Genomic DNA, 14,113 nt, shown 5'->3' with positions numbered 1-14,113 from the left:
CATCTTTGCACAGTTAAGCTAATATCCACAACACCCTAGTGCAACGTACTGATCAGGCAGAGATGCTATTGAGAATGTGTATTACATAATTGTCAACCCTTCTCCTCTTTCTCCCCCCTTCCTTCTTTATCTTCCACCTGTCCTGCCTGGCTCCATATCCTCCTCTGTCAGGATCCATATCATACCATTAACAATGTAATGTGAACTTTGGAATCTTGCTTAGTATACATTCCTAAGCCTCTTTCTCAAATACTCTCCATGGTGGTCTGGGCAGAGTGCAGATAGATACCTGGATTTTCAATAGGCATGCCCAGGGGTTCTTATGGAACTAATTTTCAGATTATGCTGAGGAAGAGTCTATAAGATGTTTAAAAATTATCTTCAGTGATGAAACACATCATTTTGTATGATGAATATATCCTAATAAAATCATTGTCAGGTTATGAACATCTTTATATTGTTTTTTTTACCTCAAATTTTCTTAGCAGGAATAACAATTTGCTCAAACTCCTAAGGTAGAGATAGAGAGCAAGTGTGGGAAATCTTAGGAAGAGGAAATGGATGGAGTGCTTCATAAAGTTAAAAGGAAGCCTGGACCACTGAATTGGATCAAACACATATACATTTAAATGATGACTCCATACTGACACATATTCCTCGGAATAGGGAAGAAACATGAAAGCAGATGCCTGATTCCAAAGTGAGCAGCACTATAAGTTGGTTCCTCCAAGTGTGGTTGGTGCCACGAATGGCAGCATCCGTCATTGCCTGGGAACTTGTTAAAAATGCAGACTTTGAGGCTGCACTTGAGGTCCACCAACCCGGAGCTGCATTTTAACAAGATGTGTAGGTGACTCAGGTGCTCTTTAAAGGTTGAGCAGTAGTGATATAGAACACAGGCCAACATACATAAATCAGTGAGACAACAATTAAGTATGGGCTGTGTGATGCGTATTGATGAATGGCTCTCAGTTGATGGATGCTAGGCCAGTCACATTAAAATTGCATGAGAAGCTTAAAATGCAGCCCCAGACCTAGAAATTCTGAATTTCAAGTGGAGCCTAGGGAAAAAAAGATTTGAAAGAGACCTCCTGGGTAATGTAATTACAGTTCATGGCCACGTTTGGGAGCAGGGTATGAGAAGTTAGAGTTCTCGAAAGGGGCAGGATGGAACAGAGGAGTGGATTTTGAACTGAGCCTTTGAAGAGAAGCCTTAAACTTTTTGCAGAGTGGAGTCGGGATGGGGAGAATACAAGACAGTGTTATTGAAACTTCCTCGGAAGCAAAGGCTTGACATGAAGGGACTATTATTCCCAAGAGAGTTTCTGCTGGATATGATGAGCTCATAGTGTCTTGGAGGCCAATGTCATATTTGATTCATGTTTAGAAACAATTTACATGGTTAGTACATTTCTCTCCTCAATTCCCACTTGGGACTAATACATATGGTTTTTTGTCACATATAAAAACAATTTTGGACTCATGCTCTACATCAAGCAGAAATAAATAATCTAAGTTTGGAATGATTTCAGGAAAAGTGGAAATGATTTCTCTCCTTTGGCATGATACTTGACTGGGGTTATTACAATGAAATGTACAGTAATGGGGGTGATTATAATTTGAAATTGTGAAATATTGTACAAATGTCAGGTCACAGCATGGATCCCTCTGTCCCCTCTGTAGTTTATATTGTTCTTGCCTCTATCATCCTTCCCTATTTAATCTAACTGTGCAAACAACCTTGGCCCTTAATCAGTTTCTATATTCCCCCTTCAAGGTTAGCATCATATTATCAGTTACCTGTTTCTGGGTAGGCCCTCTCTATTAAACCTGGAACTCTTTGGGGACAAGCATTGACTTCTTGCTTAAATTTGTGTATCTAATTATGAAAGTTCACCTCCCATACACTAGTATGGGCTAAAAATAGTTTCTCTACCCTTCTGAGTTCTTAGTTGAGACATCTGTAACAAAATGCAGGTTGACATGAGAAAAGTCAAGCAGCAGTTTAGCATCATGTATGCCTCGTGCACATGGGTAATATATTGGGAAAGTGAGTATCCAAAAGGCAGCCTTGATTTCTAGCTTAAATACCTTCTCTAATTAATACAAATGAAGAAAAGTGTTGAGTACACCAGTACTGGAGCGAGGACTAGGGACAACAAGGTTGAGCAAGGTAAGGTTTGTTATAGAGAAAGTTAATACAAAGACAAAAATGGAACTTGAAACCCTTAGAAATAACTTAGGTTGGGAGGAGGATGGTGGAAGGAGGGAGGGAAGGAAAAGGGAGAGAGAACTGATGTAGGAGGATCTTCTATCTATCTGTTGCTTTCGTTGGCTAATTAATGAAGAAAACTGCTTGGCCTGATAGGTCAGAACATAGGCAGGCGGGAAAGACAGAACAGAATGCTGGGAGGAAGAAGGCAGTGAGGCAGACACCATGAGCTCTGGCCCAAGATGGATGTAGGTTAGAATCTTCCCGGTAAGCCACCACTTCTTGGTGCTACACACATTAATAGAAATGGGTTAATCAAGATGTGAGAGTTAGCCAGTAAAAGGCTAGAGCTAATGGGCCAGGCAGTGTTTAAATGAATACAATTTGTGTGTTGTTATTTTGGGTGTAAAGCTAGCTGTGTGGGAACAGGGTGGGACAAAAAACAGGCCTGCTTGCCTCATTACTACAGAGAACTAGAGGAGGAAGAGAAAGAAGAGGGAGACAGAAAGAGAGAGAAGAAAGGAGAGAGAGAGAGATGAAGAAAGATAGAAAGAGATAGGGTTAGGAGCTGGGTTAAAGGAAGGAAAGCCTGGAGGAAAGGATGATGCTCCCCAGGAATAGTTTTATATCTCATTGGTTGTGGCTACAGTCTACTGCATGGGAGAGACATTCCCTGGGATGCTCTTAACAGAGTTGGGCCCCTTATAAACAGAGTTGGAACACTTATAAACAGAGACTGCATTTTTGTTTCTGGCCACCCAGACCCAAATAATAACGCAGAAACTATATTAATCACATCACTGTTTGGCCAATGGCTCAGGCATATTTCTAACTAGCTCTTACATCTTAAATTAACCCATTTCTATTAGTTTATCTATTGCCAAGTGGCTATGATATTGCCTCGTTTTCTACATGTCTTGTTTTCTCAGGAGCTGGCTAGCGTCTCTTCCACTCTGCCTACTCTCTACATATATCTCTGTCTGGTTTTCCCACCTGACTTTACTCTGCTAAGCCATTAGCTGAAACAGATTTACTCATCAACCAATAAAAGCAACACATACACCGAAGGACATCCAACATCAGACACTGAGGCTAGTGAGCACACAGGGAGCCAGGATTTCTAGAATTCACATGTTGTCAAGGTAGCACACAGCGTGCAACACCTGGTGTCTGTATGGGGGAGGCTAAAAGAAATGACTACTGGGTACAAATTAGTCACCAGCTAAAGGCCTAGAGTTTTCCATGTTAGTAGGGCCATACCATGAATGTCACTGACCTGGACTGTCTGTGTGATGGGATCACTAAGCAATGGCACTTTCTCAGCACACAGAGGGACCAAAGGTACAACTAGATGTCCCTATATACATGCACCATGCGACGGAAGAAAATAAAGTGAATTGAACCTGGTGGAACCTAGAGAAGAGGTCCCCTTTTCTGTTCCATATCCATCTGCTGGTAATGTGTCAATGTGTACCTGCACAGGGTATGGGGGCTATAGAGGCCAGTTGTTTTTTAACTGCAGAGAGAATGCATAGGTACTGCAGGGGAACTTTGGAGCAATGTCTTGGTAATGAGCCTGAATTTCAGTTTCCAATCAACACCTGTGAGCTGCTACCCTCCTAGGGAAAGAAACGTGGCCCCTTAAAGCCATTGCTTCCTCAGACTGAATCCTACAGTGTGGAATAGTTACACACCTGTGTGACTCAGCTGAGGCCATTGAAGAGACAGCCAACTTATAAACTCCTGGGTTGAAATCAATTTTTATTGCAGTAAGTTATTGTGAGTCTTGAAGCTATTTATCATATGGGAAAGAATGACGACTACATCCTGTTTTCCTCTGTATCCCCCGTGCTTGTGCCTAAATCATAGAAAAAGTACAATACATCTTTTTAATTGAATCACTATTCAAACATTGGGACCATTTTCTGATTTGCCTGAAGGTTTAGGGTACACAGTGGGCTACAGACTGAGTCACCATTTCAGATACACAGCAGAGAAAGAATAATAGCATGGAAAATCGGAGAGGATTTCCAGTCTGATTAAAAACAAAAACAAATAAAAAAAACCCAAAACTACTTTAATGAAAAACCCAAACTGAGGGATTGTTTTTGTAGCTTTTTAAATTGCATAACTCATTCTGAGTGGATGTAGCCAGGTCATTAGTTCTGGCTTCATCATCTAAATTGGTACCTTTTATATGTGACTTTGGGGGAGCAAGGTGAAAAGCAATCAGAGGACAATTGCTTTGCATGTGTGCCCTGCTACAGCTCAAATGATGAATTTATGGATGAGGGGAGAAAACAGATAATCCAAACCAGGTTTTTACTTGTGTGACTTTGGCTGGCATGAGTTAATTTCATGTTCTAATCTTTTTCTCTGTCTTAGGGTCAGAAGACAATCTCACACCTTCATATATAAGGAACAGTGAAGAACTAATTATTAATGCCTACATTTGCCACTTTTGCTATGCCAAGATCCATCAACTGCCATTAATACAGATTCTTTGGTGAATTGAAATTCCTTTGGGGAGGTTGGGTTGGGGTGGGGAGAAAGCTGTGAATTCCTTTCAAGGACACTGCCTGTAAACCTTGGCATGGTATTTTGTGTGATTGCTGCTTTGATTCCCAACTGCTGGCCATTGCCATTAAGGCACTTGAGACCTTGGCCTTGCTTTTCATGTGCACAGAGTAGCACTGTTCTTTAATTTAAGACAAGATTTGTGCCCGGAGAGCTTGTTAGCAGCCCCACACTGCAAACAAGTGGCTCTGTGTCTGTTGCTTTGGACTTGCTGCTGCTGTTGTTTGTGAGTCATCAGCACTCATGCCCCTCAGAGCTTTGGATTTAGTGGGGTTTTGTTTTCTTAATAGTGAAATTTTCTAATTAAATACACTATAAATTCTTCTTCTCTTAGTAATGTCATTTTTGTTCCCTGCCTCCTTCCAAGGACATTTATTAAAATGCTTTAAAAAGTGAATGTGTGAAATATTTTGGTATTATGTTAGGCACACAACCTCCCTATGCTGTATATGTTTAAAGACTGAACGTGGGTGTGTGGGCAGTTCCATGTGGGAGGGGGTTGCATGTACATATGTGAGCACACATATGGAGGCCAGAGGTTATCTTCAGATGTCATTCCTTGGACATTGTCCATTTTGTTTTTTTCCTGAGACAGAGTCTGTCAATCACCTGGAACTCACTGAGTAGCCTACCTTGGAGGACCAGTGAGCCCCAGGGATCTGCCTGACTCAACCCCTCCCAGCTCTAAGATTGCAGGTGTGTGCTATTTTACCTAGCTGTTTAGATGGGTGCTAGGATTTGAACTCAGAGCTTCATCCTTGGGCCGGAAGTACTTTATCTACTGAGCTGTATGCCATGGTTTTCTTGCTTAGCACTCATGAAAAGAACATAAAATCATGTTCCATGTATTTGCTTACTAGCCTTTAAAGTAACCTTTCTAAGCCAGAAAAAATTTTGCTATCTCTTATTTTTTTAAAAAACATGGATTTTGTGTGTGTGTGTGTGTGTGTGTGTGTGTGTGTGATGTGCCTGTGTGTAGAAGGAGCTGTGGGCTGCTTCCTGCTGCCCGGCTCCCACACAGCTAGCTTTACCCAAAATAATTACACGGGAACTGTATTTATTTAAACACTGCCTGGCCCATTAGTTTCAGCCTCTCGTTGGCTAGCTCTCACATCTTGCTTTAACCCATATTTAGTAATCTGTATAGCACCATGAGGTGGTGGCTTACTAGGAAGATTCTAATCTGTGTCCATCTCGGAGAGGAAAGCTATGGCATCTGCCTCACTTCTCTTCTTCACAGCATTCTGTTTTGTCTACTCTGCCTATCTAAATTCTGCTCTATCAAAAAGCCAAGGCAGTTTCTTTATTAACCAATGAAAGTAACACATAGACAGAAGACCCACCTACATCACATGTGTATGATTTGTGTGTATATGATTTGTGTGATGGGGGAGCATGCCATGGTGCCAATTGTGGATGTCAGAGGGCAAGTTTATGGAGCCCACCCATTCTTTCCTTCCTTCCTGGGTCCTGGGTATCAGATTCAGATTGCTAGGTTTGCATGGCAAATGTCTTTGCTCACTGAGCCATCTTGCCAGCCTGATGCATATCTCTGAATGTGAGTTTCTAAAGTAAAAATAATATATTCACTTACAGATAGAAGCCATGGGTAGACTATAGATCCAGGTACAATTTTAAATGTATTTTCTACAACATTTTCCTTTGACAATTGAGGTTTAGTGAGGTTAAGTGACAAGGTGCTGGTGGACATAAAAGAATTCAGTCACTCTCTTTTCTCTTACGGTTTTCTCCTCACAGTAATGGAAGGGCAGGAGGGGGTGTCAGAGGTCATTCGATACAAACATATTATTTTAGAGATATTCAAGCAACGGTGAGAAATGTCATCATTTGGCACTGAAGTGTTATTTATGGCCTTCCAATAAGCATTCGTGCTTTTCAGTCATAAAATGTATACCAACAAATCCAGTCCCAGGGAGACAATGCCATGAGGAAATTTGTAGTTTTTGCCCACAAGTCTCCTCAGAAACAGAGACATCCTCATGAGTGGGCAGGCAGGAGCACACTGGGAAATCTCTTCCAACTAAAATATCACCCCACTCATACCCATTTTGAAAACATTCCCCTGCCCTGGGGTTTGAAAGTATTCTTTCATCTCTCAGAGTTCTCTTTTAAAAGGCGTACAACCCTAGGAAGGCAATCACTTTGAGTCACTTAGATGACATTAGTGCACATTCAAGGTTCCTTTGCTGTCCTTGTGAGATGAGGGCTTCCTTGATATGCTTTGTATGTTACAAAAGGGGCAGTCATGGGAAAGGGTCCCGAAATGAGCTACCTTTCCTTAAGTCATGTCGCCTAAAACACAGTTGGAACTGGGCTGGATGTCAAGCCTTGCCACGCTACAGAGGCAGCAGTTCTTGGCATGTTCATAAGGAAGCATCACTGAAAGAGTGTTCCTTAATCATGCAGAGCTTAGGAAGGATCCTTGGAGTTCTTGTTCAGTCTCATTCTAGAGTGGCTGAATGACCCCACACGGGGAAGGGGAAACCACAGAATTGAAACCTTCAGTGAGCTACGTACACTCTTAATTTTAACTGTAACCTACCCAGTTCACAGGGATGTAGTTCCCATTCCTCATTTTGATGTTTCTTTTTTATTTATTTAGTTATTAAAGATTTCTGTCTCTTCCCCGCCACCACCTCCCATATCCCTCCCCCTCCCCCAATCAACACCCCCTCTCTCATCAGCCTGAAGAGCAGACCGGGTTCCCTGACCTGTGGAAAGTCCAAGGCCCACCCACCTCCTTCCAGGTCTAGTAAGGTGAGCATCCAAACAGCCTAGGCTCCCACAAAGCCAATATGTGCAGTAGGATCAAAACCCATTGCCATTGTTCTTGACTTCTCAGCAGTCCTTATTGTTCGCTATGTTCAGCGAGTCTGGTTTTATCCCATGCTTTTTCAGACCCAGGCCAGCTGGCCTTGGTGAGTTCCCGAAAGAACACCCCCATTGTCTCAGTGTGGGGGTGCACCCCTTGCGGTCCTGAGTTCCTTGCTCATGCTCTCTCTCCTTCTGTTCCTGATTTGGACCTTGGGGTTCTAATCCGGTGCTCCAATGTGGGACTCTGTCTCTGTCTCCTTTCATCGCCTGATGAAGGTTAATATACAGGAGGATGACTATATGTTTGTCTTTGGGTTCACCTTCTTATTTAGTTTCTAGGATCACGAATTATAGGCTCAATGACCTTTATTTATGGCTAGAAACCAAATATTAGTAAGTACATCCCACGTTCCTCTTTTTGGGTCTGGCTTACCTCACTCAGGATAGTGTTTTCTATTTCTGTCCATTTGCATGCAAAATTCAAGAAGTCATTGTTTTTTACTGCTGAATAGTACTCTAATATGTATATATTCCATACTTTCTTCATCCATTCTTCCATTGAAGGCATCTAGGTTGTTTCCAGGTTCTGGCTATTACAAACAATGCTGCTATGAACATAGGTGAGCATATACTTTTGTTGTATGATAGGGCATGTCTTGGGTATATTCCCAAGAGTGGTATTGCTGGGTCCAGGGGTAGGTTGATCCCGAACTTCCTGAGAAAGCACCACACTGCTTTCCAAAGTGGGTGCACAAGTTTGCATTCCCACCAGCAATGGATGAGTGTACCCCTTTCTCCACAACCTCTCCAGCAAAGGCTATCATTGGTGGTTTTGATTTTAGCCATTCTGACAGGTGTAAGATGGTATCTTAAAGTTGTCTTGATTTGCATTTCCCTGATCCCTAAGGAAGTTGAGCATGACCTTAAGTGTCTTTTGGCCCTTTGAACTTCTTCTGTTGAGAATTCTCTGTTCAGCTCAGTGACCCATTTTATAATTGGGTTGATTAGCCTTTTAGAGTCTAGTTTCTTGAGTTTTTTATATATTTTGGAGATCAGACCTTTGTAAGTTGCGGAGTTGGTGAAGATCTTCTCCCAGTCAGTGGGCTGCCTTTCTGTCTTAGTGACAGTGTCCTTTGCTTTACAGAAGCTTCTCAGTCTCAGGAGGTCCCATTTATTCAATGAGGCCCTTAATGTCTGTGCTGCTGGGGTTATACGTAGGAAGTGGTGACCCGTGCCCATGTGATGTAGAGTACTTCCCACTTTCTCTTCTATCAGGTTCAGTGTGTTCTGACTGATAGTGAGGTCTTTAATCCATTTGGACTTGAGTTTTGTGCATGGTGATAGATATGGATCTATTTTCATTCTTATACAGATTGACATCCAGTTTTGCCAGCACAATTTGTTGAAGATGCTCTCTTTTTTCCATTGTATACTTTTAGCTCCTTTATCGAAAGTCAGGTGTTCATAGGTTTGTGGGTTAAAATCCGGGTCTTCTATTCGATTCCATTGGTCGACTTCTCTGTTTTTATGCCAATACCAAGCTGTTTTCAATACTGTAGCTCTGTAATAGAGTTTGAAGTCAGGGATGGTAATGCCTCCAGACAATCCTTTATTGTATAAGATTGTTTCGGCTATCCTGGGTTTTTTGTTTTTCCATATAAAGTTGATTATTGTCTTCTCCAGATCTGTGAAGAATTTTGATGGGATTTTGATGGGGATTGCATTGAATCTATAGATTGCTTTTGGTAGAATTGCCGTTTATGCTATTTTGATCCTCCCAATCCAAGAACAAGGGAGATCCTTCCATTTTTTGGTGTCTTCTTCAATTTCTTTTTTCAAAGACTTAAAGTTCTTGTCAAATAGATCTTTCACTTCCTTGGTCAGAGTTACCCCAAGATATTTTATGCTATTTGTGGCTATCATGAAAGGTGATGCTTCTCTGATTTCCCTCTCTGCTTCCTTATCCTTAGTGTATAGGAAGGCCACTGATTTTTTGGAGTTGATCTTGTATCCTGCCTCATTTCATTTTGACATTTCTAAAATCAAGATATTCTGTCTCTGTCTCTGTCTCTGTCTCTGTCTCTCTCTCTCTCTCTCTCTCTCTCTCTCTCCATCCCTCCCTTCATCCCCCTCTCTTTCTCTCTCTCTCTCTGTATGTGTGTGTACCATGTACTCCACAACGTGTTTTTGGAAGTCAAAGGACAACTTGCAGGAATCGGTTCTCTCAGTACCATGTAGGTTCTGGGGGTTGAACTCAAGTTATCAGGCTTGACTGCAATGACCTTTACTCTGGAGCTGTATTGTTGGCTCCTGAGATATTTCTGGTGTTTGGTGCCTTACAGTCACTGGCAATTAAGATGGTCATTGTCAGAGAGCTTTTGCACGAATGGGCAACAGCTTAATTATGGTGTTCATGTTATCATTTCAGTCAGTTCATGTGTGTCAGGTCCAAAGGAAACTAATTCCCCTCAACTCCAAACGGTAATCTAAATATCCAGAAATGATCTCAACCTGGACTAAAGGAGGGTTTCTAGGGATTAGATAAAAGCCAGCATTTTTCAGGAACTTGCGAAGCCAGTTTCCATCTGCCAAAGAGTTATTTTCTTTATTTCTGGCAGAAGGGACATATGGCTACATGTGGTGCCTATCAGCATATCAAAGTGCATGCTAGCCACAAAGCATCCTCAGTATCACAAATACCTGTTATGCATTTCAAAGTCTGCCCTAGCCTTTCTCCCCTCTCTCTGAAGCTCCCTCTAGCTCATAGCCTTCCTCCCCCACCCCCAGCTATCCATCCTTCTTATAATGCTGCTGTTCTCACTGTTCCTGGCTCTTGCTGTTCTCACTATGCACCCTCTCTTCTCTAGCACGGGATAGTCTCTCTTCTCTCTGTATATTTTCTATCTCTTGTTTACAATAAAAACCATCCCGTTAAGCATGCCAGGGAGTGGTCGTGTCCCGAGTTTCTTTACTGAATCCCTCTTGCATACAATGTCCCCTGTGGTTGCTTATGCTTGCTACATTTAACTGCTTTTATGGCACTAAAACACTAAGATCGAGAATGCAAAGAAACAGAGGTTTGCCATTTGTAAGAGTGGTACTTGTCATTGAATGGGAGATGACAGTTTTACATTTCTTTCCGGTGCACTCACCAAGTTCTATTAGCTCTGGGGAAAAGGTTTCCCCTGGCAGACAGAACTCCACCTATTCCCATTTTACCATGAGTGTTTCACAACACCTTTGCCCAGAACTCACTGAGGAAAGGCATGCCAGCATCAGCATGTGTGGATGGTGGCAGCAACATGGGAGATCATCTCACTAATGCCAGTGCAGCCCTGTCTTCAGAAACATGTCACAGCAACTCCCCATGGCGCATAGAACAAGACCATATGTTCACTGGGGCATGACACAGATGTAAAAGTAAATCATGGTTGTATTAAGTTTCTTCCTGCCACTGCGATACACATCATACTCAAGGGCAACTTGGGGAGACAAGGGTTTATGTGGGCTACGCTTCCATATCACAGTCCATCATTGAGGGTAAGCCAACGCACGAACCAGGAAATAGGAACTGAAGCAGAGCCCACGGAGGAATGTTGCTTATTGGCTTTTTCCCTGTGGCTTGCTCAACTCATTTCTTATAAAGCCTAGAACCACCTGCCCAAGGATGGAACAGTGCATGATGGTCTGGGCTCTCCAGCATCAATCATTGATCCATCAAAACCAATGCCTCCCAGACTTGGCCACAGGCCAATACGAAGGAGGCAGTTTTTCAGTTGAGGTTCCCTCTTCCCAGGTGACTCTAGTTTGTCTTGAGTTACCAAAAACAAACCAGTACGATGGCCATGGAAATTCTGTGAGCAATGACTTAAGGCTGGGACATGGCTAAGTGGGTAAGAACACTTGCTGTGAAAGTTGGAGGTCCTGAGTTCAAATCCTGAGTGCCCAAGTAAAAGGTGAGCATGGCTCTAAGTACCCCTAACCTCAGTACTGGGGGAAAGGAGATAGGTAGATTCAGCGAGTTCACTAACCATCCAAAACAGCTGAGATTGTTAGCTCTAGGTTCTGTCTCAAAAAAATAAGATGCAGATCAATAGAAACAAATACCCAGCATGCACATGAGCATGCATATCCACGCCCACATGTATGCATACACTAGACAACGCACACACATAGATAATAACGTTGAAGAATCCTTAGTGACTGTATCAATTTATTCAATTCCCATTTCTGGTTTTATGTATTATAGTAGTGAAATATTATTAAGGCTAAGCCTCATAGCTTCTGATCCTAAAAGTTCTTTTTAAATGGTACAATAGACTGTTACAGTAATGAGGAGGAATTACTTCATGATTTAACTTAAAATACTGAAGTATTTTTTCCATGAATGTGTTTGTTTGGTATGTGCATGTATGATCATTTGTATAAACACGGGTGTTTATATAAGCCTGTGTGTGTGTGTGCACGCGTGTGTGTGCGTGCATGTGTGTGCAGGCCAATGTCAAGTGTATTCCTCCATTTCTCTCCATCTTATTTTTTGAGACAGGGTCTCTCACTGAACCTGGGCCTCACCATTTCCTTCAGACTCTCTGTCAGGAGTGCTTCTGTCTCTAGGATAGACCTCTCTCCTCCCCACAGTGCTGGGATTACAGCCCAGCTTTTCTGTGAGGGCTGAGAATTTGAAGTCAGGGCCTCTTGCTTTTTCAACAGTGCTCTTACCTACTGATCCATTCTCCAGCCCTTTTCAAGCCCTTCTTTTCGCCTTCTAGTGTTATATAATGGTATGTGGCTATAACCAATGCTGTCTTAGATTCAACATTACATTGTGGCAAAGCCCGAAAAGCATCTAGGTCATCGGTCTTCTGACCTCACACTACGTCCCTCACGTAAAATGGCTCAAGTGAACAGAAGAGCATTGAAGAAAGAGGGGGGAATAAGGAGTAACCTGGAGTGAATTCTCCCGTAGCAGAAAAGGAAGCTCTCCCTTGAACAGAATTTTCAAGGTGTATTGCCATTTGTGATTTGAACTGGATCATTTTGTTTAGCCCTGGTATCTGAATTTCTGCCGAAAACTTTTAAGAAACACGAGCTTGAATACTCTTGATTTGCTGTTGAGAGAAGAGGATAATTATCTGCAATGGTTTTTAATCATACCTATGAAGACTCCATGGGAGGCCAAATATAGTTATGCAGTTAACCTTTTAATTAGCATGGTTGTTTTCAAGCAGTGGCAAATCAGATAAACTGCAGAGGGCAAAGTGGTGGAGAAGAGGAAGCTAATCAGAGGTTGCGGAGCCAGCAGGGGCTATGAGGCACAGGCTGTTGGAGCCTCGCCGCTTTGAGTCCCATCCAAAGGCACCACGCATTATGACTAGTTTTGCGAAATTCAAAGCTAAGTGGAGAGGCAGAAGCCAGGGACTCACTCCTAGAAATAGAAGAAAGTCTACCCTCCTTAGATTGAGGGTGCTTCAGAGAAAATTGGGCGTTTATCTGATGCTCAGTCAAGCGGTTACTGAATATCCTATTTTGTTAGCCAAATGGAAAGAATGCCAGTGATTGTTCTGCCACCTCTTACTGATCCACACATCCTCTCGTTTGGGCTCCTGGAACAATCTTGCAAAAATGTGTGGTGGTCACTTTCATTGTCAGTTTGGCAAAATTGAGAATTACCTAGGAGGAAAACCTTTAGGTTGGTCTGTGAGGGCATTTCCAGAGACATTTAGCTGAGCCACAAAGACCCAACTTGATCGTGGGCAGGACTCCTGGCTTCCCATACTCAGTAACAAGGAGAAAGCTATCTGGATACTAGCAGCCATTGCTCTACTTCCCAACTGTGGATACAAAGTGACCAGCCACCATGCCTACCCTACTATGAGAGACTGCACCTTTATGCTATGAGCAAAATAACCCTTCTCTTCTTAAGTTGTTTTTGTGTGGTATTTTTGTCACAGCAATGGAAAAAGGAACCAACACAAAGTGCATACTTACTATATTTTTACATGACAATAACTGGGCTTGGATGTTTTTTTGGTGTCACAGCACAAGTGACAGAACTGAGCTGCAAAGTGAAAATCCATGTTCACTACTCATTTGAAATAGAGAGGAAGACATGGGGGATGTTATGTCAGGGTATACAGAAATGAACAGTATAAGTGTGGTATATAACTGGAGAGTTCTATTTCATTAAAATTGCACAGGAAGCAATTCCTTTTATACTTAAATTAAAACAACCATAGATTGTTATATTCATAACACATGGGTTAAAAGTTAAAAAAAACCAGCAAATTGTGAGGCTTGGGTAGGATCTGGATCAACCAAGATTCTCATACATTGCTGGTTGGAACACAAATTATTAAAACCACTTTGGAAAATTGTTTGGCAATAGTACAAACACTGGTTATTTGTCTAGTCTTTTGAATTTCAATCCTTGATCTATCTCCAACAGAAATGTGCACATGTGCTCCTGAAAAGTTTTTTTTTTTTTTTTTT

This window comes from Microtus ochrogaster, chromosome X, assembly GCF_000317375.1.
Source record: "Microtus ochrogaster isolate Prairie Vole_2 chromosome X, MicOch1.0, whole genome shotgun sequence".
Lineage (NCBI taxonomy): Eukaryota > Metazoa > Chordata > Mammalia > Rodentia > Cricetidae > Microtus > Microtus ochrogaster.
Note: the sequence above shows the minus strand (reverse complement) of the source record.